Source organism: Panthera uncia, chromosome B1, assembly GCF_023721935.1.
Source record: "Panthera uncia isolate 11264 chromosome B1, Puncia_PCG_1.0, whole genome shotgun sequence".
Taxonomy (NCBI): Eukaryota; Metazoa; Chordata; class Mammalia; order Carnivora; family Felidae; genus Panthera; species Panthera uncia.
Window position 1 is genome coordinate 172,691,224 of NC_064811.1, and position 25,495 is coordinate 172,716,718.

The following is a 25,495-nucleotide window of genomic DNA, read 5'->3' on the forward strand; positions in this document are numbered from 1 at the left end:
CCATAGCCTAGACTCTTGGGATAGTCTTTAAAGCATATAAATTACTTTTAACTTTACTCTCATTTGACTGTGTATAATTAAATAGATACAGGATCCTCCTTGGGACTGAAGGGAGAGCCTGCCCCCAAATTTTTAGAAAAATCCGTTCATACACTATAGGATATCAAAACAAAATTAGGACTTCTGAGTCACCACAAAACCATGGAAATGTTTGAATACTGGCTTTTGCTTCTAGTTTAAGAAACCCTCATACTGTAGATTGATTAAGGCAACATAGTCAACTGAATTTGGGTTGTGATAAAATAATTAAACCACATAGTTTAAAAGATAATCCGTCCCTCCTATTCTCTTTGCCCTCAGGGAGACAGACTAAATCTTAGCGATAAATACAAATGAGAAGGCCTTGAGAAATGAACTGGTAATTCTTAGACCTTTCCTTCCTGGAGTGCCCAAATTTAATGATGCCTGATCATCTGGATTGGTGGTTATCAAAATGTGGTCCCAGGACCATCAGCATTACCTGGTCATTTGTTAGAAAAAAAAAAAAATTCTGGGGTGCCTCGGTGGCTCAGTCAGTTAAGTGTCCGACTTCAGCTTAGCTCATGATCTCATGCTCTGTGAGTTCAAGCCCTGCGTCAGGCTCTGTGCTGACAGCTCAGAGCCTGGAGCCTGCTTCAGATTCTGTGTGTCCCTCTCTCTCTGTCCCACCCCTGCTTGCGCACTCTGTCTCAAAAATGAATAAATGTCAAAAAGAATTTTTTTAAAGAAAAAAAAATTCTTGGGCTTCAAGCATAGACATACTGAATTGGAAACTCTAGAGATGTGGGACCCAGTAATCTGTTTTAATAAGCTCTCCAGGTGACTGATATATGTTAAAGTTTGAGAACCACCAACTCTAGATCATCAGGAATGAACCTTGTTTGTTTGTTTGTTTGTTTGTTTTTTGCTTTGCTAGTCCATTGCTTCAGTGTAAAAATAATTATTACTTATTACTCATTTGGTATTTTGCCTGTGTACACACCTGGAATAGGCATCCTGTGTTAATTACATTGAAGATACCCAAATTAAAATTGTTGGTGGCTTTTAGAGTTCTTTTTACTTCCTTGTCTTTCCTTCTTGCTGGGTACCTGGAACAAGGTAGCTGCTTGATAAATACTTGTTAAATGAATTGATTGCCTACCTCCCTTTCCACCCCAAAAGAGCAAACCCACAGTCTCTTTAAAAATTTCTTTCAGATTCTTCCTTGCCAGGAGCATTAGGCCTGAAAGTGACGTTTCTAATTCAGAACATTTCTTTCTCCTAATAGTGACTCTGGTTGAAAAGAATTGCTTGCTAATACTAAAAATGGAAAAGAAGATGGGGGGTGGGGGGGAGAAACTATTCTTATGTAGCTGATTGGATGCTTTCCTCAGAATTACCTACCAGTAGATCTCAAACCATCAGAATCACCTGGAGAACTTGTCCAATCACAGATTGCCGGGTCTAATTCCTAGATTTTCTGATTCAGAAAGTCTAGGATGAGCCCAGAAGATTTGCGTTGCCAGCAAGTTCCCGGGTAATACTGATGCTGCTGGTCTAGGGACCCCAATTTGAGAATCACTGCCCTTCGTTCACTAAGACCAGAAATACAGGTAATTTCCTGAATGTGAACATTAGTTGCTGGTGCTTGTGGATCTAGGGAACTATAATTGGAATGTATAGTATATAACTCGGTAACAGACTTACTGAACAGTATTTTTTAGAGGTGTCTGTTAAAATCTTTTTCAACACAAAGCTTTTTTCAGACCTCTATAAAAATTGATTGAAAACTCAGCCACCTAAATATCTGAATTTACGAGGAATAGATTCTTTACCCAAATCTTGCCACACTGGTCATTTCTCTGCTTCTTTTCACTTCAAGCTTTGTTGAGAGTTTAGCTAAGCTCCTTCACAGTACAGCTGCCTCAGCAGTCATTTTGTTTGGCCAGGCAGCCTTTGGTGACCTGAAACTGACCCTAGCTCCCTCATGCAAATGCATGCCCTAGATATTAGCCCTCAGAGTCACAAGTAAATGGAAGTTTCTGAAATGACTTCCCCAGCAGCCCTTTTGATCACCTGTCTCTCCTGCCTCCCACTGCCTTTCCCTTACACGCCCCTTGGTTAAGACCCCTGTGCAGCTTACCAAAACCCTGCTCTTTTGTTTTGAGTTGACCAATCCATCTTAGCCTATGAACCCCAAAGCACTCCATTCACAGACCCTAATAAAGGCATGTGCCCAGGTCCTGCCTCTGCGTCTTCACTCTGCCTTCATCTCCTGTGTAGTCCCTTGAGGTGTGTCCACTACTTCCTCCAGGACCTGTAACAAATTTCTCTTCAGTTCTTCTTGTGGTCTGTTGTTGAGCCTTGGTTCACCATCCACCGGTGCTCCAGTTAATATGTGTCAATTTGACAAATTCATAACAAGCTTAATTTTCCGATATAATTTTATACCCAAACACGTGTTGCTTGTTCATCTTCTTAAGTTGATCTGTTTCTGTATTTTCTGGCCTTAAATACAAGTTCCTAAAGAATAGAAAGTTGACATTTCATGTGGATTTTTTTTTTAAGTTTATTTATTTTTGAGACAGAGAGAGACAGAGCATGAACAGGGGAGGGGCAGAGAGAGAGGGAGACACAGAATCAGAAGCAGACTCCAGGCTCTGAGCTGTCAGCACAGAGCCCGACGCGGGGCTCAAACTCACAGACCACAAGATTGTGACCTGAGCTGAAGTCGGACGCTCAACCGACTGAGCCACCCAGGCGCCCCCCCCATGTGGATTTTTTTCTCACAACTAAACAGTTTTGTTGACCTGACTCTCTGCCATTTGAATTCTTACATAATACATTCTTAGCTTCTCCCGAGACAGGTTAAAAATGAGGTGAAATTGAGGTCTTTTCCCTTTTTCTTGGTAAATGGGTAGTTCTAAAGAAGAAAATCTGACATAATGAATATAGAATTCTCATATTTAATAGAAACTTTAGTGAATATTTTCAACCATACCCATACAAACATACATTCCTCTGCAGATTAAATTCAGAGTTACTGTACTACTACATAGGTTCTAGTAGAGAAAAGTCTTGAAGGAAGTTTTTCTTTATTTTTTTAATGTTTATTTATTTATTTTGAGAGAGAGAGAGAGAGAGAGAGAGAGAGAGAGACAGAGAGCACCCACACAAGCTGGGGAGGGGCAAAGAGAGAGGGAGAGAGAATCCCAAGCAGGCTTCATGCTGTCAGCACAGAGCCTGATGTGGAGCTAGTTCTCATGAACCATGTTATCACGACCTGAGCCAAACCCGAGAGTGGGACGTGTAACCAACTGAGCCACCCAGGCATCCCTTAGTTTCTCTTTTAATGAAATGCCTCCCATGAATTTGTGGAAAGGCTTACCAAATCAGTACCTTCTTTATTAAATTTGTAGTTGGTGTTGCTTTTTTAAACTTAAGTTTTTTTAATATTTATTTTTGAGAGAGAGAGAAAGAGAGAGAGAGAGAGAGAGAGACAGTGTGAGCAGGGGCAGGGGAGGAGCAGAGAGAGAGAGGGAGACACAGAATCTGAAGCAGGCTCCAGGCTCCATGCTGTCATCACAGAGCCCAATGTGGGGCTCAAACTCACAAACTGTGAGATTATGAGCTGAGCTGAAGTCGAATGCTCAACCAGCTGAGCCACCCAGGTGCCTTAGGTTGGTGTTGCTTTTTAATTTCAGTGTTCCATAGCCAGTTTTTCCCCTTATTTCAGGGGTTTGCCACTGTTTTGCTATTCCAGAAAGTCTGAAACAGCTCTGCGCAAGGGTTTTTGTGTTTTGTGCTTTCTTAAGCAACTTCTATGATCAAATTAAGAGTATTGGTAACTTTTACATCTTCATACATATTTGTTTTTTATACACCCAAGTTGTCTTAATTTACAAGTGTGCTTTGGATTCTTAAGTGTACTGACTTAAAAATTATCCTTTAACTTAGTGCAGTTACAGTAGACAAGCAAATGCACTAATCGTTGATTTCCAAATGTACATGTCATCCATCTAATTATTACTAAATATTTCATACCATTATTGATATTCTTATGTGAATGCTAGCTCCAATCGTGGGAATTTGTGAGTGATAGACTATCATCATTAAATTCTCAGAATTTTTAGTTTCCAAATTAGTTGTCATTTTATTTTTATATGTCAGTCTCTTATCCTTATTACCTTGATATTCTGTGACTACACTGACTCTGATTTTTTCTGTGTATTTTTTCCACTTTTATTTCTTTGGGTCCTTTTGGCAATAACACTTCATTAAAGCACTTCACTAAAACATTGGCAAAATAATCAGTAAAGGTTAACATGTTCTTTTGTTTTTACAGAGTTTTAAAATGTGTAGTAATGACGTTTTCTTTTCAAAAGTAGATCTACAATGTCTATTTTATTTTTTTAAGGTTAATTTATTTATTTGGGGGTTGGGGAGCAGAGAGAGAGGGAGACGGAATCCCAAGCAGGTCCTGTGCTGCCAGCACAGAACCTGACACAGGACTTGAACCTGTGAATTGTGAAATCATGACCTGAGCCGAAGTCGGACACTTAACTGACTAAGCCACCCAGGTGCTCCTACAATGTCTATTTTAAATACTTTTTTTATTTTCTTGAATGCTTAACTTGGAAAATAGAAAAACTCTAGAATTTGGAGTTCAAAATTTTGCTGGATGTATCAGTAATAAAAACATACTTTTTCTTAAAGAATGTATAGCATTTTAAGGTATGGAATAGCATCATATAGAGATTATTATGTAACCAGTAGTACTATCCTGAAATCAGGGCATAAATTATATTTTAATATTATCCTGAAATCAAAGCATAAGTCTGTTATCCTGAAATCAAGACATAAATTTGAAGCTAATTATAAACAGGTCATTAAGATTTGGACATATTTTATAATTGCTTATTGTTTCCATGGTGCATACAATTAGAGTTATGGCTTAAATGTCTCTAGAAAGAAACTTAAAAAATGGTTAGGATAGTTTAGTGGTTTAGAATCCAGATACCAAGATTGGACTTGAAAACCAACTTAGCAATTGGATAACCTTAGGCAAGATTCTTAAATTTTTTGATTCTCCTTGTTCTCATCTGGAAAAAATGGTAATACTGCTAATCAGTGCAGATTAAATGAGATACTGTATATAAAGTACCTAGATGGTACATAGCATGTACCATAACTGTTTATAGTGACTTAATTAAAATTTTGGTATAAAACTATCAGTGTTTGTGTTTAGTGTTTTTTGCTGTATATAAAAATCCAAGGACAAGCTCATCTGCTATGTCACAATGTCATTTTCTCTGCTAGATGGCTGCATAAAAGTGGTGAGCTGATTCTGAATAGCAGATGAGAACGTACTAAAGTACGTAGTAAAGTACTAAAGAACGTACTAAAGTACGAGAAAGACTTAGGAAGAGGAGAGGAGAAAAGAATGCAAGGGTGTAATAGAGAAGGTACTGAGACATGCAGAAAACGGAATCTACCCTCCCCCAAAATGAAACAGGACTAAAAGGAAAGCAGAATTCACGAGGAAAAAAATGGCAGAACAAAAAAGAGTTTATTCGTGACGGAGAATGTGACCGTAATTTTCTTCACCTCTGCCTTTTCTTTTTTGTAGATACTCCTTTGTCATTTTTCATGTATGGACTGAGTCCTGATCATAACTGTATGATGGTAGATTCCATCGAGGAGTGGTAAGTATTTCAAATAATGGTTTTGTTACTGCTGGTACTTACAATACTGTATTGATTTTTTAAACTCACTGTCAGTAATCTACTTTATAATTGACTTATAAATAATTTCACAATAAAAAAGATATGTGAGGAATATGTGTATTTTTCCACACATTGAAATACTAAAGTATCCTTTGCAGGAAATTTTATTGGGTACTTATGAGGATCTGTGATTGGTGCTGGAGATTTAAAAATGGGTAAATTATAGTCCAGTGGAGAACATTGACCCATACAAAATTGACCTTAATTTACCATAAGTATTGAATCTTTGAATAACTAAATTGGAAGGTCAGGCCAATATGCAGATATTGCTTAGAATATTTGTGTTATTTGAGGTTTGGAATTACCTTTGAGCTAGTACTTAAGCAGAATAAGACATTTATTTTGTAGCCAGATTGTTTTTGTTTCTCCATTTTTAATCAAAAGTGTTATTGTCACATGTGGTCACCCACATATTAACTGGATGGGTTTTAAATGATACTTGTTTGATTTTGAAAACAAAACATGTCAGAGGATGGAAATTGGGCCAACTGTTGACATTTAAAAAAATAAAAGTGCCATAGTCATACACAGATGTACTCTGAGGAAATAAGTTTTCTAAGTAGTTTAAAAGTAAGGGTATCAAGGCTCTTTAACTTCTGAAACTGCCAAACTTTTATGACATCAGCTTGCATACACAGTACAGTTTTTTGCATGTACCTGTGTGTGGAACCACAGAGAAAATGTAAATACATAGAGCTTGGTAGTGGTAGAGAGTGGGATAGGAATAGGAGGAAGCAAAACATTTTACGGTTTACAGCTTTAAGCCTTACTGAAAACAGATGAGAAGAGTAAAGCTTAGGAGCAGGTGGTTAGTGAATGGCAGAATCAGGACAAGAAATCCAAGTCTGCTGACTTCTTGTATAGAGTCCTTTCCTTACTATGTCATAAATACTTCAAAACCATTCTTTTTCAAGTTAATTTCATAAAGACAATTTGGAAGGAAAGTGAAAAGTTGGACTGTTAAGTTGCAAGGAGTTTGAGCTCTGTAGCCAGGTTAGCCTCAGCTACTTGTAACTGGGCCTGAGACTTTAAGATATTTTTCTGCCAATGTTTTAACTAGTCACTGTGATCAGTTCCAGACTTTTTTTTGCATTTGGGGAAAAAATTGCTTGTTCAGTCTTAGCAAAGTCTTCAAAACAAACCTGAGAGCTTCTCTTAATTTTTTTGGGTAAATCTCAGGTTTTTATTTGGTAACATTTCATAATCTATTTATTACATCCACCCCCGGGGTAGTAAGATTTTATTCTTCCATAATCATTCAAATTAGTACAGTTTTACTCTAAATGTCCAGGAGTTTAGATATATAGTGCATTCTAATGCATGACGTTTTCTTTTGATACACCACATCTTTCTAGAGAAGTGGTTGATGTGGGCACTGATTTTCAGAAGCACACAGGTTCTGCTTATCTAACTCTTTAAACCTAAGTAAAACAAGTATCAATGGAGGAGAGTTGTTCTCTTGGGAATTATGTTTGCTTTTTTTTTTTTTTTTTAATCTTCCTTGTTATTTTCTGTAGTGAGTCAAGGTAGCTACTGGAATTACTGTGTAGTTATAAGCCCTTGTCTCTGACTCACAGTAATGCCCTCCAGGGAAATAGGACTCAACAGATGGCTCATCTTTTCCAAGAGGATTTGATAAGCTTCACATGGTGCTTTTCCTAAAAGATTCTGGGATTTGACAATAGCAGAATAAACAAAGATTATCAGAAAAGAAATAAGATAGTCCTAATGTCCATCTTAAATACAATTGAAAGTGTAAGAAAACTACATGAGCTTCCTTTGCTATTTTGTTTCCAGTTTCTGTTAATTTTATATGAAAAATGATCTAGAAGCATCTTTTGTTTAGTAACTTCTGCCTGTTGTGTATAAGACTAGGAGGCAGTTTGGGTTTTTTGGGGTCTTTTTAAGTTTATTCATTTAAGCAATCTCTGCACCCAGTGTAGGTAAGGCTTGAACTCATGATCCCAAGATCAAGAGCCACATGTTCCATTGACTGAGCCAGCCAGATGCTCCTAAGGGCCAGTTTAAAAAAACAACAACAAAACGACTATTTGTGATTATCATTGTTCTTCATGTAGGCATTCCCAATATCACTGCCTCCCCCTAAGCCAAACCTCAAGTTAAAGAAGAATTTGAGAGAGAGAGTTTAGGGTAGATTTCTGAGACACTACAAGGATGAAATTGAGCTTTCTTTATTGTGTCTTCACAAAGTGTTGACATGTAAACCTCTGGATAACTTGTAAATTTATCTTATGAGATATGTGTCACAAAAAAAATGGCTACATAGATGTTGAATCTGAAATCAGTAAGAATAAACGATCTGATACTCAGCCAGATGTTGTTGATAAAATTGATAGACAAAAGTCAACAACATTCTGTAAGTGAAACAAGAGAATTAATAGATTTTACTGGTAGCCGCTAAGGGGCATCCTCTGCCCCTTTAAGGGGTTACAAGCTTCTAGTCCATGAAAAATAATGGATCATTTAACTTCACCTCTTCAGTCCCCCCCCCCCCGCCTTACTAATTCAACAGACATTTATTGAAAATCTGTGTGAAGTTAGGTGTTAACCCTTGAATCATTAGGCTGTATGTTTTTTGCTTTTTGGGTTTTTTTGGTATGAGCTTTTTTTCTTACCACGATACAGATCATAATCTTGCTCTTTTATGATCAATTCAACCTCACCTTTTGGGAGATCTTTCAAAATTCCTCCAGTATTCATTTTTCCCTCAGAGTGTTCTGTTTGTTTATGATGGCATCAGAAGGAATTCTTCAAGACCTTCCATTTTTCTGTCACCACCCCATTCCTTTCCATGGGGCTGGATCTTTCTGCCTTTGGTCTCAGTGTAATGTTTCACTCTCACTTGGAAACTCCACATTACCAGAAACAAGTACTAGTCACTGTGTCTGTGTTGCAGGCACTGTCTCTACCTTTTTGACTACAATGTCTTTTGTGTTTTTTTAAAAATTTTTTAAGTGTATTTATTTATTTTGAGAGAGAGAGGGCGCGCGCACAAGTTGGGGAGGGGCAGAGAGAAGGAGAGACAGAATTCCAAGGAGGCTCTGTGCCATCAGCACAGAGCCAGATGCAGGGCTCGAACTCACAAACCGTGAGATCATGACCTGAGCCAAGATCAAGAGTCTGATGCCTAACCGACTGTGCCACCCAGGCGCCTACAATCTCTTCTTGACATGGCTCCCATTCCATCTTTACTATTGTGCTGTTTAGTTTTATTATAATCTCTTTCTCTTTAACCGGTGGGATTTTTTTTGTTGTTTATTTTTTTACCAGCTTCTTTACCAGCTGGATTTGTCCTGGTCACTTATTTCATTAATAATTTCCCTAAGGTTCTAGATTTCCTTTCCCTGGAAATGCCTCGCATTTCTAGGGAGTATAATGAATGATTATACTGTACATTCATATCCAACTTGAAATATTGTATTATGTTCTCAATTAGGATCTTATTTCATTACAAATATTTAATTTATGTTGGCCCCATTTAATAAATAAACCATGCCTTTCAAGTACCTACTCATCCACGTTAATTTTAAAATCATTTTTATCTAACTGCAAGAAAGAAATCTTACTGGGATTCATAAAGGAATTGCCTTGAATCTGTATCTTTTTTTCTCCTTCATCAGTCTCAGCACAGTTATTGTTCGGGGTTTTTTCGCTGTTACAAAGAAGCAGTTTTGGTCTTTTGTTCATTTTCTCTATTATAAATTTATTTTCTTATTTTAATTAAATCAGACTTTTAATAATTAAGAGTGAATTAAAAGTTACGAAATCCATAAGAGATTCTACTCCCCAGCAGATTGGGAGGAGGCAGATTAGCAGAGCACAGTGGTAGCAGTTATTGAAAAAATAGTTGTCAATGTTAATAGGTCAATGAGTTGAGACTTCACCAAACCAGAATTAATTATCCCTCTGTCTTGTTAGCGTAGAAATTAAAACATGTATGTGTAACTAAGTCTAAAGTTAATCAGTATATTCACCCTTCTATAGATAATATGGGACCTTAGAACACTTTTTTTTTTTTAAGTAAGCTCTTAGACCCAATGTGGGGCTTGAACTCACAACCCCAGGATCAAGAGTTGCATGCTCTTCAGACTGAGCCAGCCAGGCTCCCCTAGGATCTTAGAAGGATTTTAATGCAATCCCTTTGAGATAACATGGTAGAAAAATACAAAAACAGAAAGTAAAAAGGATAGTACCAATAACTCAAGGCATAATTATTATTGAACTTTTGCTGTGTTTTTGCCAGGTTTTTTTTTTTTTTCCCCTGCTGAATTTACTTTATGACCCATGGTATTTTCTTCCAGTAGAAACAGGTCAGTTCCTGCTTAAAGTATCTCAGACTGTCTCTTCATGCATTCTGTTTAGTGAAGAATTGTATGATAACCCAAACCCTGAGTTCAGTGTTACATATTTACATTAAAAAGATGTTACTCACAGTGAGAAATAGGGAAATGCCAAGAACATGTCCTTTCCAGGCACATGTCTAGTGAGAAAGGACTTTTTAAAACTTTCTTCACACTTTAACTATCTAATCCCTGTTTCTTCGATATTTTAAACTCTGAATATTTATTTTATATTCTTTGTAAGCTTAGAGTTACTGTTCTGTTAGCCTTAATTTCTTTTCATATACAAAATATCACCACTTTCTATATAGTATTCAGTGAACTAGCCAATTCCAAATCAAAGCACACACTTCACTTATAAAAATGTCAAATTATAAAAATGTTATAAAAACTGAATGATACAAATAACCAAGTAGGATTAAGAGTGGAAAAGGATTAAGAGTGGCTCAGTCCGTTAAGCATCTGACTCTTGGTTTCCGTTCAGGTCATGATCTCACAGTTCATGAGATCAAGCCCCACATTGGGCTCCACACTGACAGCAGGGAGCCTGTTTGGGATTGTCTCTCTCCCTCTCTCTCTGCCCCTCTCCTGTTCCTATACGTGCACGCACACACTCTCTCAAAAAAAACAAAAAAGCTGTAAGTGTAAAAGGACTTGGAACATTTGTATAACAATAACTACCACCACCAACAAAAGCAAACTTTCCTCCATATTTCTCAAGATGTTACCTAGATCGGTAAGAACTTTTTGACATGTGATACCAGAATTCACAGATAACTTCTCATTTTTCCATTTATGCAAATCTCTGTGAAAGGTGTTAGAATTTTCTTCCTAGATATTCTGATTCCTAGCAAAGTTTTTGCTACATGTAATGGCATAGCCTTACAAGTTATTTTTTATCCTAATATGAAGTATAAAATATTCTACTTTCTTAAAAAATTAACTTTTGTGGTTTTTTTGTTAAGATAATTTCATTTTATTAAGTTTTTATTTTAATTCCAGTATACTTAACATATAGTGTTATATTAGTTTCAGATGTACAGTATAGTGATTCAGCAATTCTGTACATCATTACTCAGTGCTTATGATGATAAGTGAACTTTTAATTCCCTTCACCTGTTTCATCCATCCCTTACCCACTTCCCCTCTGATAGGCTTTATTTTAAGTGAGTACCCTCAGTTAAAGTTATTTCTTTCCAATAAGAACATGTTTTACCTGAAGCATACTTCTGAATACATGATCTAAAATACATATATGCACCACAGGAACTAGGAAAAAAAAATTAACTCTAATTTACTGGAGGAAGGAAATAACAAAGAAAAATCAGAAATAAATAAAATAGAGACCAGAATAAACAATAACTTAACTTTTCAAGTAATGATCAGTTTTCCAAAAAATAAACAAAATTGGCAATGATTTAACTACATTAAGGAAAAAAGAGAAAAGACTCAAAAACCAATATGAGAAAACACAGAAATACATAGTGTGATAATAGATTACTATAAACAATTATATACTAACAAATCATGTAACTTAGGGAAAAAAGCAGATAATTCCTAAAAATGTACAAGTTAACACGACTGAGTCATAAATCTTGAGTCCAAGAAATAGGAAATCTTCTTATACCTATAATAAGAATGAAAATTGAATTTGGAATCAAAAATCTCCCAGCACAGAAAAGCCCAAGACCATATGATTTCATTGGTGAATTCTACCAAACATTAAAGAAAATAACTAATGACAATTTTTCTCAAAATCTTACAAATAGTGAAATAGAGGGAACACATTCAAAATCATTCCATGAAAAAAAAAAAAAAAATTAAAAGGGGCGCCTGGGTGGCGCAGTCGGTTAAGCGTCCGACTTCAGCCAGGTCACGATCTCGCGGTCCGTGAGTTCGAGCCCCGCGTCAGGCTCTGGGCTGATGGCTCGGAGCCTGGAGCCTGTTTCCGATTCTGTGTCTCCCTCTCTCTCTGCTCCTCCCCCGTTCATGCTCTGTCTCTCTCTGTCCCAAAAATAAAAAAAACGTTGAAAAAAAAAAAAAAATCATTCCATGAAGCCAGTACTATTCTGATACCAAAGCAGGATAAAAACAAAACAAGAACAAAAAAGTGTAGTTCATCTGATAGAAGCATTGCTACTTGCACATAATTTCAAAAAGTCATAATACTAAATATATATAATGAAAGACAGTTGTCTGTTGTCCCATTCTCTTCTGTTCCTAGTTATACTTCCTAGGGGCAGCAACCTTCAACTTCTGTAGTTACTTTCCTAGGTATTCACCTCCACACTTCTAGGTAATATGCTTTTACTAGTGTTTCTTGATTTATCAATGATAGAAATTATCCATTGATTTTGTCATCATTGTAGATAAGAACATAACTCCTAACCACCACCCATCTCACTACCTACCTCCATCCTTCCAACATATTTATAATTTTTTGTTAGAAATCAGTGCTCACATTATTATGATCTACATATTGTTTTCTACAACTGTGATTGTCTAACTTTTTTCCTTAGAATTAATAATAGCTTTTTTAGCCTGCTTTTAAATGTAACATTTTTTCTGCAAATGTGCTAGTACTTGCCAGTAATGGTTTTTGGGGTGCTGAGATACATAAGTTCCTTTTTCTTTTTAAGTTAGAGAATTTTTTTTTAATTGAAGTATAGTTGATGTACAATGTTATATTAGTTCCAGGTGTGTGGGGAATTCTGTTCTGGAGCCCTCCATTGTCCTGCTTCAGTCTACACTGAGGGTTTCCTAGAAATTGTGTGCCACTTTCATCCATCCTAAGGTCACTACTCTGGGTTGGATTCATTCTTTTTTTTTTTTTTTAATTCCACGTCATCTTTATTTTAGATTCATTCTTTTTTTTCCCACCCCAAAGCACATCTTCCAGTAGTTTTCTAAGAAAGGGTATATGTTAATACTTGCATGTATGTTAACCCTTGCACACCTGCCAAAGACTTTCTCTTACCCAAGTACTGACATCATGTGAGCCAGGCAGGGTAAAAGAGTTAAGGATTCTATAACTTTCTACCCAAGTCCTGTTTTTGCTGGTGTTACCTGAGTTGTGAAACTTCAGTCTTACCAATACGAGCAGCTGTATTCTGGTTGCACAGTCCTCATCTCTGTCTATACCAGTTTCATATTTGGAATATTCATATAGCCCAAACTATCAAAGACAACAATATTTGATCAAAGCATCCTTTGTCTACCAGTTGTTATTATACCATTTGATAGCAGTGGTCAAATTAAAGACTTGATTTCACCTTCTCTACATTTCACCTAATCAGTGAATTTTAGAACACTGAGATGGTTCCAGTTAGAATGAACACAGTCTAATTATATTACTATTTTAAAATTTATTATTCTTTAATAAAGTTAAGAACTCAGGTTGATAAAAAATTTTAAGCTCATTTAAATAAATCATTAAAAGCCAAGTTTCAATATAGTAATATAATTCTGGTTGTACAAGTTCCTCCTGAAACATTCAGGCCTCTGTTTTCTTTGTCAGTAATGGGCTGGGTATTAGGTCAGGATGAGTGCCAGTTTGATACTTTAGGAATTTTTTGTTTTTTACTGTAGGAAATTTATGAAGTGTAATAGTTACAGTATGGAATGCTAAATGGAGAGTATTGGGATTATTGAAAAATAGCAAATGTTTGGTGGTCACATATTTTTTGTTAGCACCATTCAGCTGCCTGCCACTCAGTTGTGTAACATGTCTATCATATTTTTTCTGTTGTAGATTGCCATACTTTGGCATACTATTGTCAACTTAATAGTAATCTTTGGTGGGGGAAATAGTAAATAGTACATTAAAGTTCATAATTGGTAGTTGTTAATTTTTAAAAAATTCATATTGACTTTAATAAATGTCCTGAAATCAGAAACATTGAAATTTGAAAAAAATATGTTGCCTAGAAATGATATAACACAATTGTTATATCAGTCTTCAGTCATACACACATAACGAAACCCCGTGAATGAGTGGTCGAAAAGAGGGAGGATATTACTGTAGGTATGTGAAGCACGAATTTGTCTAAACCCTCTGTGTGTATTTTTTTCTACCCTCACTTATATGTTCACCTGGTATAGAATTGAAAGTTTTCCTTTGAAACTAACAAGGTTGTTACACACTGAGCTGATGACTTGCCTGCTATCTATCATATTTCTTTTTTCCTAAGTTGTTCAGTTTCGCATTTTTTAAACTTCATATAAATGGCATCCTACTTTACTCTTTCACAACTTGTTTTGACATTACGTTTCATGTAGCTGTAGTCGATTCATTTTCATTCATGTTGTATTCCCTGGCATGTTGTATACCACAGTTTATCCATCCTGCTGGTTAGTGATGGACATCAGCAACAATGCTGCTCTGAACACTCCTCAGTTTGCTTTTAGGTGTACATGTACAGGAGCTTCTCTAGGATAATGGTTGTCAGAGATGTTGGTTTTAAAATTTGACATTTCCACCCTAACTGCAGTGCAATACAATCGAGTTCAAATGCTGACCATCTGTATTTAGTGTCAGACTCCATTAGAACTAAGTCTTCCGCAAAACTGTCCTTACTTCAGATGTCAGTCGCAAGTGGTTCCCTAAGCCGCCCATACCTTGTGACCAACTGCTTACAAATTCAGAGGTTCCCACGAACCCCCTCAGTTTCAATAATTCACTAGAACAACACCCAGAACTCGAAAAGCACTGTACTTAAAATTAGTTTTATTACAAAGGACATACATAGAATGCAGTCCTGGGAGGGTCCTTAACAGTCCATGTCTTCCCTCCGTGAAGTCTGGAGGCATCACTCTTACAGCACATCATTGCGTTCACCAATCAGTAAGCTCCCTTGAGCTGTAGTGTCCAGTGTTTATTGGGGTTTTATTAAGGAGGTGCAATTGATTAAATCATTGGACATGTGATTGAACTTATTCTTAACCCTTCTCCCGGGTGGAGCAACTGAAAGTCCTAGCTGTCTAATCACGTACACGGTTTTCTGGTGACCAGCCCCGATTTTGAAACTATGTAGGGGCCCACCATGAGTCACCTTTTAGCATAACAAAGTCACTCCTGTCACTTAGGACATTCCAAGGGTTTTTGAAACTTTGCTGGGACAAAACCAAATATAGTCTTTATATAGGATCCCTTTAATCACCCTTCAAATTTAAGACCGTAAAGAACTTTTGTTAATGAGGATTATATCTCCTGTACCTAGTTAAAATCAAGAAATTTTTAAACATATTAATTTTTCATTTAGAAATAGCAACACATCCATCATATTGACATAAGTAATATTTTAATGAAAAATAACTATTTCCCAAAAAAGTGCTGTTGTTTTCTATTACTGCAAATCAGGCTAATAGAAATCAGGTGTGGGGCACCCTGGGTGGCTCACTTGGTTGACTTGTGATTTCAGCTCAGGTCATGATCTCACAGTTCATGAGTTCAAACCCAGTATCAGGCTCTGCGCTGACAGCATGTTTATTTTTGAGAGAGAGACAGAGTGCAACCGGGGGAGGGGCAGAGAGAGAACAGGAGACACAGAATCCGAAGCAGTTTCCAGGCTCTGATCTGTCAGCACAGAGCCCGATGCAGGGTTCGAACTCAAGAACCACAAGATCATGACCTGAGCCAAGTCGGACACTTAACTGACTGAGCCACCAAGGCACCCCTAAAAAATAAACAAACATTTAATAAATAGATAAATAAATAAACTTAAAAAAAAAGAAGTGAATTCTCACACCTGCTTCTGCATTTAGTCTTCTGCAATTTTTGTTGTTTTGGTTGAAGAATATGAAGATAATATGACCTCACAGATATGTAGGTGGAAAAGAGGACCTGCTGACACCTTGAAATGCTCTTAAGGACTCCCAGAAGTTTTCGGATCACACTTTGTGAATTGCTTCTTGAGTATTTATACCTAGAGAATGGAGTTACTAGGTCAGAAGATAATCCACATCTTCAACCTTACTAGATAATGCCTAGTTGTTTTCTAAAGTGACAGTACCAGTTTACACAGTCACCAGAAGTATATGAGAGTTCCACTTGCTCTGGCACCTTTTTAAGCATTTGATATTGTCAGACTTTAATATTTTCTGATCTGAGAGGTATGAAAAAATATTTCATTGTAGTTTTAAATTTGTGTTTTTGTTTTCCATATGGCTAGGTTCTGTTTGAATACTGTAGATTGCCTCACTGATTTGAAATACCATTATTAACATCTGCAAAATCTTGGGGACTTTTGGTCTTTTTTCTGACTCTGGTATTCCATTGTTTATTTTTGTGTCGATAACTACAGTTTTAAATTGCCTATTATTTACTATCCTCTCTCATTAATAAAACCTAAATTTAATTGAGTGATATTACCCAGCTAATTATAATTGCTATAATTATTAAATAAATTATAATATTTAATAGTGCCAGTTTTCTTCCTCCAGTAACTTTCTCAGAATTTCCTTGATTGTTTCTTTTCCATATAACCTTTAGTATTATTTTTGTCAATTTCAAGATTGAATCAACTTTAGAGGCTTAATGTAGGACAATTTTAAATATTCACCATAATAAGTATTCCTCAAAAATAAAGTATGCTCATTCCCTCTTTAAGCAAGTCTTTTATGACCTTCAGAGTTTTTAGAGGTCTTCCTATCAGCCCAGATCATTTCTTCAGTTTATTCTTATGTATTTTATATTTTTTGTTGCAATAGTGAACAAATTATTTTCATTTTTAAGAGTTTATAAATTTATGAAGATAAAACTTAAGGTAATAAAAATGTAAACTGATAAATTCCTCCACATTCCTAAACCACCTAGTATTCTTTTCTCCATAGACAGCTAACGTTACCGGTTTCTTTTAAAGATAATTTCAGGGTGCCTGGGTGGCTCCGTCTGAGTTTGGCCCGGGTCATGATCTTGCAGTTTGTGAGTTCGAGCCCCACATCAGGCTCTGTGCTGACAGTTCAGAGCCTAGAGTTTGCTTTGGATTCTGTATCTCCTTCTCTCTGCCCCTACCCTGCTCACACTTTGTTTCTCTCTCTCTCTCAAAAATAAGTTAACATTAAAACAAATTTTTAAAGATAATTTATGCACATTTAGCCACTTTTATGCTTCTGTTTTTATTTTGGAAAGTTCCAAAATATATGAAAATAGAATACTATGAGTCCCCAAGTACCCATTTTCAAGCTTCAGCAGTTATTAACTGGATAATTTTAAAGCAAGTAACCCAGATATTATATCACTCTTTGTTTTGTGTGTGTGTGTGTGCGTGTGTGTGTGTGTGTGTGTTAAATCAACTATTGATTTTAAATCAACTTTATTGAGAATGCAACCTAGGAAAAAGAGATGAAATACATGAATTAGGTGTTAAGAAACATGAAAAATAAAGGTGTAGAAGTTTAAACACAGGTAACTAAAATTTCTATTCTAAGGAAATAGAACAATGCCACAACAATATTCAGAGATAAAGTTGCAGAAAATTTCACAAAAATGTCAAAGATACCAAACCTTAAATACAAGTCCATGAAATATTTACACTAGAACATTATAATGAAAATGCAGAACACCAGAGATGAAGAGATTTTAAAAGCTGTCAGAGAAAAAAGATTTGCCCTTAAATGAGTGACATTTATATTGGAGGTGATTTCTTTTTTTTTTTTTTCAATATATGAAATTTATTGTCAAATTGGTTTCCATACAACACCCAGTGCTCATCCCAAAAGGTGCCCTCCTCAATACCCATCACCCACCCTCCCTTCCCTCCCACCCCCCCATCAAGCCTCAGTTTGTTCTCAGTTTTTAACAGTCTCTTATGCTTTGGCTCTCTCCCACTCTAACCTCTTTTTTTTTTTTTTCCTTCCCCTCCCCCATGGGTTTCTGTTACGTTTCTCAGGATCCACATAAGAGTGAAACCATATGGTGTCTGTCTTTCTCTGTATGGCTTATTTCACTTAGCATCACACTCTCCAGTTCCATCCATGTTGCTACAAAAGGCCATATTTCATTCTTTCTCATTGCCACGTAGTATTCCATTGTGTATATAAACCACAATTTCTTTATCTATTCATCAGTTGATGGACATTTAGGCTCTTTCCACAATTTGGCTATTGTTGAGAGTGCTGCTATAAACATTGGGGTACAAGTGCCCCTATGCATCAGTACTCCTGTATCCCTTGGGTAAATTCCTAGCAGTGCTATTGCTGGGTCATAGGGTAGGTCTATTTTTAATTTTCTGAGGAACCTCCACACTGCTTTTGGAGGTGATTTCTTAACAGGAGCAGTGGGTCACAGGAAGTAGTGGGATAGTATCTTAAGAGAGCTGAGAGAAAATAGCAGTCAGTCTAGAATTTTATACCCAGGAAAATTTAACCTATACAGGATGTCTTTCAAAAAAAAAATAGAATTTGTCATTCAATTGTAAAAGATTTAAAACTTCCCCTTTAGGTTCAGGGAAAAGACCAAGGCACCTGCCATTATCACTTATATTTGACATATGTTAGAACTTCTAGCCTGTGCAGTAAGGCAAGCACAAGAAATAAATGGTATAATAATTGGAAAAAAGAAACATGCTGAAAATCATTATAATATGCCCTTCCTCATTCAGAAAGGTTATGATTGTTCATGAAGACAAATTATTAGAATCAATAGAAGCATAGCAAGGTTGCTGGCAGTCAGTGTACAGAAATCAGTTTCAATGAAAGTCATTTTGCCTAACAGTGGAGTGTATTCATGCCAATGTCAGACTGCCTGGCTTTAAATTCCAACAAACACTTCCTAGCTTTCTGTCCTTGGGCACACTATTTAACTTACACTTTTTTCCCTAATTTAAAATAAGGGAATCTTATAGGGATATGATGATTAAGTGGATCAATATATATCTAAAGCACTTAGATAAGTGTCTGGTTCCTAATAAGTGTTACAGATAAATATTGTCATTATCATGAACACCACTTTAAACATTAGCAGTGAATAAAATACAACTTTTTAAAAAGATAATGTGTAGTGATTTAAAAATTATGACAAACTTAGAATAAATCCTTTATTTTTTTAATGTTTATTTAGTTTTGAGAGAGAGAGAGAGAGCAAGGGAGGGGCACAAAGAAGGAGACAGAGGATCCAAGCAGGCTCCAAGATGTCAGCACAGAGCCTCACGTGGGACTCAAACACCATGAACCATGAGATCATGACCTGAGCTGAAGTTGGACATTTAACTGACTCAGCCACCCAGGCACCCCAGAACTTACAATAAATTCTTTAAAACATGTTATACCCTTGTGGAAAAAAGAAATCTTTATTGAAAGATGTAAAGGACATGAATAAATAGGAAGATAACCCATGTTCAAGAGAGGAAGACTCATAAAACAATATCATTGATCAGTAGTAGATCAGTGAAATTCCAATTAAAACCTAAACAAGATTTCTTATTAGACAAACTTATTTTACATTTATTTATTCATTTATTCATTTATTTATTTATTTACATCCAAGTTAGTTAGCACATAGTGCAACACTGATTTCAGGAGTAGATTCTTTAATGCCCCTTATCCATGTAGCCCATCCCCCTCCCACCGCCCCTCTAGCAACCCTCTGTTTGTTCTCTATATTTAAGAGTCTCTTATGTTTTAGACAAACTTATTTTAAAATATGTGTGTAAGAGCAAAGGTGCTTCAAAAAACAAGATTTGTTTTTTATTTTCTTTTGGTTTTATCCTAACATATATCAAGATTTATTATTGTGTGGTGTTGGTGCAGGAATGCAGAAAGACACCAATAAAACAGATCAGAGAGCCTAGAAATCATACATATGTGGAAAGTTGATTAATGTCAGAGATACCAGAGATAAATAGGGAAAGGAAAGATTTTTCTAATGCTACCATGGTTTGATACTCATATGGAAAAATTGAGCCCTTCTTACCTCAGACTAACATGAATTTCAGGTTATTTCAGGACTTGAAGGTAAAAGGCAAAACTATAAAACTTTTCATAGAAGAGAATAGAGAGGATATTCTTTATGATCTTGGGGAGAATTATTAAAGTTTATCAAAAGCAAAAACAAAATATAAGGAAAAAGTGTATAAATTCAACCACATTAAATATTTTTCAAAAAAGTGAAAAGATAAGTTTAAAAAGTGAGGGGAAATTATTTGCAACAAATATGATTGATGAAGTGCTCATATCTCAAAAAGATTTTTTTTGGGGGGCGCCTGGGTGGCTCAGTCGGTTAAGTGGCCGACTTCGGCTCAGGTCATGATCTCACAGTCCATGAGTTCAAGCCCTGCATCGGGCTCTGTGCTGACAGCTCAGAGCCTGGAGCCTGTTTCAGATTCTGTGTCTCCCTCTCTCTCTGACCCTCCCCACATTCATGCTCTGTCTCTCTCTGTCTCAAAAATAAATAAACGTTAAGAAAAATTTAAAAAAAAAAAAAAGATTTTTTTTTGGCAAATACATAGAGTAGAATAAATAGCCTCATAAAAAAGTGGGTAAAAAACATGAACAGGCATTTCACGGGTTTGAAAACACAAATGACCAATAAATATACACAGTCTTATGAAAAATCAGACAAATGCAAACTAACCACAGTGAGATAGCATTTGCAGATATTGAATCGGCAGGAATTAAAGTCTGGGCCAGTATTATGTGAGTTGAAAATATGGAACAACTGGAACTCTCCTACACTGCTGGTGTTAAGATAAAAATCCAGTGTAATAAAAGGTTGAGAAATTAAACTACACAAAAATTAAAATTTTGCTATGGGATACAAATGCCATAAATGAAATTAAGACAAAAATATTGCAACCTTTATTATGACAGACAAAAACTAATATCTCTGTGTATAAAATCCTTACAAATCATTAAAAACCATCTTACTTGTAAAAAAGAAAAAATGGAGAAAAAGATAGGAGGAACAAGTGACAGGAAAAAAATGACTCAACCTCACTAGTAATGAAAGAAATGCAAATTAAAACCACAAGATTTTGTTTTTGTTGTTGGCTAAAATTAGTTTGATAAATACTACTAAAAAAATCTTCAAAGAGAATATTCTCTTATTTCCCTTATAGAAGGAAACATTAAAACAATAATGTTTTAGTGTTGAATTATTAAGAGACTGAGAAAGGACCACCTGAAATCAGGATTATGAAGTCACAGCAATCAGGGAAGAGTGGGGCAGATTGGTCAAGAGTATCAAATGTAAACAGGCCAAGTAAGTTATGAGCCAGAAGTGTGCTTACGTGAGTGAGAGACTGATGTGAAAAAGGTAACTGAAGATTGCTGTTGAGGTGGAGTTGAAAATCAAAGTAGATTGAGGAGGAAGTAAGGTGATCTAGATAAAGACATGTATAACCCTGGTAGAATCCTATTTTGGTTTTGAAATGATCAGGTTTGAGCCTGTTTAAATGCTGTTGGGCAAGATGCAGAGAAGCAAAGTGAGTAGGGATTCACTCACTTTGAAATTCATAATACAGTAGAGAGATAATTGAGACAATGGGAGTATGGGAGAAAGAGCCCTGAAATGGAAGTCATAAGACCTAGTTTTTATTGTCCCAATTAGTTGTGTTGCTTCATCTCTGACAGGGGTTGGCAAACTCTTTCTGTAAAGGGCTAGGTAGTAAATATTTTAGTCTGTGGGCCCCAGAGTGTCTGTCACATTTACTCAGCTATGCTTTTCTAATAGTAAAGCAGCCATAGACAATAGATAAATTGGTGTGGCTGTGTCCCAGTAAAATTTACTTACCATGGACCCTTAAATTTGAGTTGCAGATAATTTTTTAAGCGACAAATACTATTCCTGACTTTTTTCCAGTCATTTAAATTTCAGTCCCTATGAAAACTAATAGTGGGCCAGCGTTTGCCAATCCCTGATCTGTAAAATGAAAGATACGACAAAAATGTATTTTATTTCTCCATTATATAGTCTTAACTAAGGGATTCTTGGCTTAATTTCACTAAGTGTATATGCAGTTTATCATATGTGTGATCTGATTTAACCATTTGCTTATCAAATAATTCTTAGTCTGAACCATTTAGAACTCTGCAGAAGAACTCAGAAATTACTTTTGTGACTTAAGTTCTGAGAGTATTCTTTATTCATCAGGAACTCTTTTTTGAGATTACTAGAAGAGGAATGAATGATCTTTGCCATATCTGCATATCATCATTACAGTAACTTCTGTAATATTCTAAAGTAGACTTATTTTTTACTTAAGTATATTTTGGGATGGAAAATGAATAGGAAGTCAGTATTATTTGGCACAAATAGAAGGTAAGTGTAAAAATAAGTTAGAACAGTATTATTTGCCAGAAAATCCTGAAACTGAGGCATTGCTTTTGTTGTTGTTAAAGAACAGCAAAGTTTTAGAGATTTTAAAGATAAATTAATAACAAGCTGATTCATACAAAAGTTTGAAAGAGAACTGAAAAAAAACTTTCTCATTAATGCTTGTGTATCTGCAGTCATCCTGAGTTACCTTGTATAAGGACTCAACTGATAGCAGTTGAGTCTCATTAAAGAAACTCTAAGGCTAAGTTTTTCACTTGAAACAGGTTCTGTTATTAAGACTCTTTGACAATCAGGTTAAAGATTTTGCAGGTTTATTTAGTAATCTCTAATCTCCCAAACATGCAAGTCCTTAATGTTTGATGATGGTCTTCGGAAACCCAATACAAATATTCTTCTAAAATGGACTTCAAGAGGATCAAATATTTAGCCTGACTATTTGGCATAGAAGATATCTATTCTTTGGCCATTACTTGTCCCTGAAAAATGTAATACAATTCATAATGCACACAGAGTAACACACTGCAGAAGTTAGTGAATTGTTGGAGGTTAGTTGAGTAGTTGCTAGTATTAGAGAGCTATTAAGAGCTAGTATTAGAACCAACATCACTTGACTTCTAAGCAGGTTATCTTTGCAGTCCTGTGTTTCTTGACAAATAGTGTAACTTGGTTCCATAGGATAGACTTTAGGAATATACAAATAGTTAATTGTGTCCATTATAGCATACAGGTGCTACAACCATGTGAAATATTATTGATATTATCAGTCTCAGAGAAGTTAGGCATTTTGCCTAATATAACATTGTTAATTAATGGTAGAACCAAAATTTGAAACATTATGATTTTTTTGCCTTTCTAAGTAAAATTCATTCTTCATCTAAAACTTCATCTAAGTTTTCTCTTACAAGCTGAAACACTCTTTTACTCCCAGAAATTCCCAAGCCCTTTTCTTTTTTCCCTTTAACTTGCCTTTATACCTTTTATTTCTTGCCATTTGCCCTTGTGAGCACCGCCAGCCCACTGTTACAGGGAAGCAGAGATAAAGGAAACAAAGGCATTCTTATTTTATTCTTAATTGAAAAGGTAGTGCTCCTGATATTTAGCAGTTTGCTATAAATTTTTGGTGTTCGTTACCAATTTCTCTGTCGCTTCCTCTTTCCTAAGATGTTTTTTAAAAAAAAATCATAAGTCTATGCGATCATCATAGTCTATTGAGAGAATCACTTGATTTTTCTTTTTTAGTGTATAGGCAAAATACTTTTAAAAGGTTTATGTAGTAAATGAGATGTACATATTTCCTATTGATAAATCTCCCTTGCATTTCTGGGGTGAACTCAGATGGTTTGTGATATATTAATATCATTTTTACTTTAATTTTTTTATTTTTTAAGTTTATTTGAGAGAGAGAGAGCACGAGCAGGGGAGGGGCAGAGAGAGAATCCCAAGCAAGCTCCACATTCCGTGCTGAACCCAACATGGGGCTCGATCTCACAATTGTGAGATCATCACCTGAACTGAAATCAGGAGTTGTATGCTTAACCAACTGAACCATCCAGGAGCCCCATAATATCATTTTTACTTTTAGAATCAGTTTGTAACTTCTAATTTAATTTCTTCTTGACAGTACTAAAGATGATGAATTCTTGTAATTCCTTCTTAAATCAGTTTTAATAATTTTTTTCCTAGAATGTATTATTTTGTATAATCTTCAAGTGTGTTAGCTTAACATTGATCATAATATACATACTTATTTTTTAAGTGTTTATTTATTTACTTTTGAGAGAGAGAGCATGAGTGGGAGAGAGGCAGAGAGAGAATCCCAAGCAGGATTCACACTGTCAGCATAGAACCTGATGTGGTTCTTGATCTAACAAACCACGAGATTATGACCTGAGTGAAAATCAAGAGTCAGACACTCAACCATTTGCATACATATGTAAAAACATATCCTGTTATATACTACAGAACAGGATATGTTTATGGGACTGTGAATATGAATATAAAGATTTATATGAATTTGTTATCACTTTAATATGGCTAAGTTGTTTAGGCTGAAGTTTTTCAAGTATTATTCCTACTTGAAAAATTGCTGGGTGCAACTTAATAAAGAACATTGAAGGGCGCCTGGGTGGCTTAGTCGGTTAAGCGTCCAACTTCAGATGCTCAGGTCATGATCTCACAGCTTGTGGGTTTGAGCCCCACATCAGGCTCTGTGCTGACGGCTCAGAGCCTGGAGCGTGCTTCACATTCTTTGTCTCCGTCTCTCTCTGCTCCTCCCCTGCTCATACTCTTCTCTGTCTCTCAAAAATAAACAAACATTAAAAAAAATTTTTTTTTAAAGAACATCGAATACCATTGTGCCCTGAATATTCATTTTTCACTACAGTTTTTAACTTAGCTAATTTGTGACTTAGTGTTATCCTAAGCACTAAGGAACAAAACCAGTGAATTTCAGAGGCCCACTTTATTAGTAAATTGTACTAGAGGAACATTGTATGAGAAACCATACAGCTATAATAGTATCCACCTTTCCTGAAAATACAGTTTAACTATAGTTAAAGGCAGTATTGAGGATTGTTGCAGCACTTGGCCCTTCAAGTATATTCAAGTGATGGTAGTATCCCTTTGTGTACAGTAGGTATAGATCACGATTAATTGAAAAGTTTTCTTGTAATTTAAGTCATTAAATAAATTATTCTTCCTTCTCCCCCTTACCAGATGAATATGGCTATCTTGACAGCTATCTCTCAGGCTGGTATATCTTGGCAACAGTATTTCTTTTGTTGTTGTTAAAGATTTTATTTTTACATAATCTCTGCACCCAACACAGGGCTCAAACTCACAATGCCAAGATAAAGAGTCACGTGCTCTACCAACTGAGTTAGCCAGGTGCCCTGACTCAAGATAGTGTATCTTGTGGGTGTTCTTGTTAGGTGACAACACCACTGGTGTCTATCAGTGAAGCTAGATGAGAGAAAGGCTGATTTTCTGTTTCTAGAGATTTCTGTCTATTCAGATTCCCTATTCTGATCCATGTTTGGGAGATTGTAAGATTATCT

The 25,495-nt window shown here is 35.8% G+C and overlaps 1 protein-coding gene across 4 annotated transcripts in view; it reads left to right on the forward strand.

The window, feature by feature from the left end:
• The first annotated feature begins 5,591 nt into the window (after positions 1-5,591).
• The window catches only part of TEX15 (testis expressed 15, meiosis and synapsis associated), an 85,839-nt gene continuing 65,935 nt past the window's right edge, over positions 5,592-25,495 (forward strand). For 2 of the 4 annotated variants that reach the window (XM_049631641.1, XM_049631642.1), the window contains exon 1: positions 5,594-5,723. The gene's annotated coding sequence lies outside the window, so the exon portion shown is untranslated. Of the gene's footprint in view, positions 5,724-25,495 lie in introns of all 4 variants that reach the window. The other 2 variants (XM_049631644.1, XM_049631643.1) reach the window with 2 other exon arrangements.